The following is a 2,280-nucleotide window of genomic DNA, read 5'->3' as shown; positions in this document are numbered from 1 at the left end:
CTAACAATTCACACATCAGATGTTGAGGAACTCTGAATTTAGGAACCATATAAATATCCCTGTGTTTCTTGCTGTATTGTATGAAATGAAAAACTTTTTCAAAATATGCATGCATTGCTAAATATATGCAGTACATAATAATTAGGGTGCATAATAGATAGAGACAGACAAGCAAAGAATTATTAAATTATATTTAATCAAGACTCATCAGCATCTTATAAAACTCATAGTCATGACTAAGCCTGATATCCTTGTTTGAATTTTTTTCTAAATCTGATTAATCAACAAGGTAATTTTGCAAATTATAATGCATTCTAATTTGCAAAATGATAGTATAATACACTTTAAATCTTCCCTAAAGATATAATATTCCAATTTTGAGAAAGTTTTGATTTAGCAATTAGGCACCAAACTGGATTTAACATGCTGTAATAATCTTACTTTAAAAAAAAAATCTATTTATTTATTGTTTAATTTCTATGTCATCCATTTTACCTGAATGATTCTGTTTTACAAATTATACCATAAAATAATATAAGAACTTGACTAAAAACAGATTTTTTTTAAACAACTTTTCTACCTTCTAAATTGTAAACAACATACCTATGGTTAATGCTCTAAAACTCCAGTTGCAAAAGTCAAGGTGACACAGAAAGAAAGTCTTCCAAGGTTATGAAATTTAAAAAGAAACAATCAATGTTTAACTGGCTATAGATAAATTTTATTTATATCACTTTGTATTCTCAATGGCATAAAATAAAGATCAAAACAACCAGAATAGTCCCAAGAGAAAGATGATGATTATAATAAATGATAATTGGCCTAGCAGAAAGGAAGGTTGAAAGAAAGAAAGAAAGACAAAGGAAAAGAATGGGGTGAAATAGAGAAGGGTTTTTCCTTTTGTATCACTCCCCCACTCTCTTTTGCATTTTTTTCAGTTTCTGTTAGTCAGCAAGGATATTTCTTTATCAATGGAATTAGCATTGCTAGAGAAGCTGACTCAAAGAGAATGTTAGAGATTTCTCCTTTGGAAATTCTGGGAGGCAATGCTTAAAAAAATGTTTTTTAATCTTCATTTGAATTTTACTATTCATACTTCTTTTGTATTTTTAAATGCAATACAAGACAGTAATACGATTATATAATATAAGGATTATACAGAGTGGCGATAATCTAAAAGCTACAGACCAGGAGGGAAAACCACTATTAATATCCATAACTTGTGCACAGGTGTTCAGAGATGCTTCTTCTCCTTGACCAATGTAATGAAAAAATATATATAAATTTTTATTACAAGGAAATCTACTCTACTTCTTTTTCATTTAGATCTGCTGTTTTCATTAGCTTATATCCTGGAACATTTCTGAATAAATCTGAATAACTTCTGTCTAAACAAATTTCAGATAGTAGCTACAATATCTTGAGGATATACAATATTCTCCCAAATAATTTTTTCTTCCAAATGAGTAGCTTCAGAATTTTATCAACATCCTGTTATAATATTGTCTGTATAGATCATTGTCCTCCTGATGGTGAGGGGGTTGGTATCGAAGAAGCTGGGGCTGTTGTCTTTCTACTCATCTTGTAATGCTTATCTGTAAAGAAAAAGAGAGAAAAAAGAAAAAAGAAAAAAGAGGGAAAGGGAAAAAAAGAATGAAGGCAAACAGTTGTCACTCCAAAGGAAAAAAGGAAAAAGATACTCTTCAGGCACTTGTATACCTTAATCCAATTATTTGCAATGGTAGGTGTAAAAAAGAAAAAAGAGAAAGGGAAAAAAAGAAAAATATTCTATATGTTCCTCTTGAGAGTAAAAATAAATAAATAAATAAAATGTTTATGTTCTAGTTCCTGGTTTAAAAAATTAAAATCCAGAGAGAGAGAGAAAGAGCCCCACTAGTGGGGTGGGGTAGAAAGGGAAGCAAAAGTTAAAAAGCAATTCTAATATAAAACAAGTCTCTGCCGCCTAATATCCAAGGCTCTTTGATAAATCAGCTCCGACTTTTTCATGGTCATTTCAATCTTCTTTCTTTCAACCAACTTCAGACTCCAACTATCTGTTCAGAAATGAGCACCTGAATAAACAAACTGCCATGCTCAGCTCTATCTTTTCCAATACACAGCTCAGAGTCCTTTATCCCAATGACACAAACTAGTGAAAGGAAAAAGAAAATATGTACCCAAGCTTCTGGGTGGCAGTGCTACTTACTTTCCTTCACTTTCACTTCCCGCTCCTCAATCTACAACCAGAAACTACAAGAAAGAAAAAAGAAATAGAATCTC

Source organism: Pseudonaja textilis, chromosome Z, assembly GCF_049901715.1.
Source record: "Pseudonaja textilis isolate UNSWEBS1 chromosome Z, rPseTex1.2, whole genome shotgun sequence".
Lineage (NCBI taxonomy): Eukaryota > Metazoa > Chordata > Lepidosauria > Squamata > Elapidae > Pseudonaja > Pseudonaja textilis.
Note: the sequence above shows the minus strand (reverse complement) of the source record.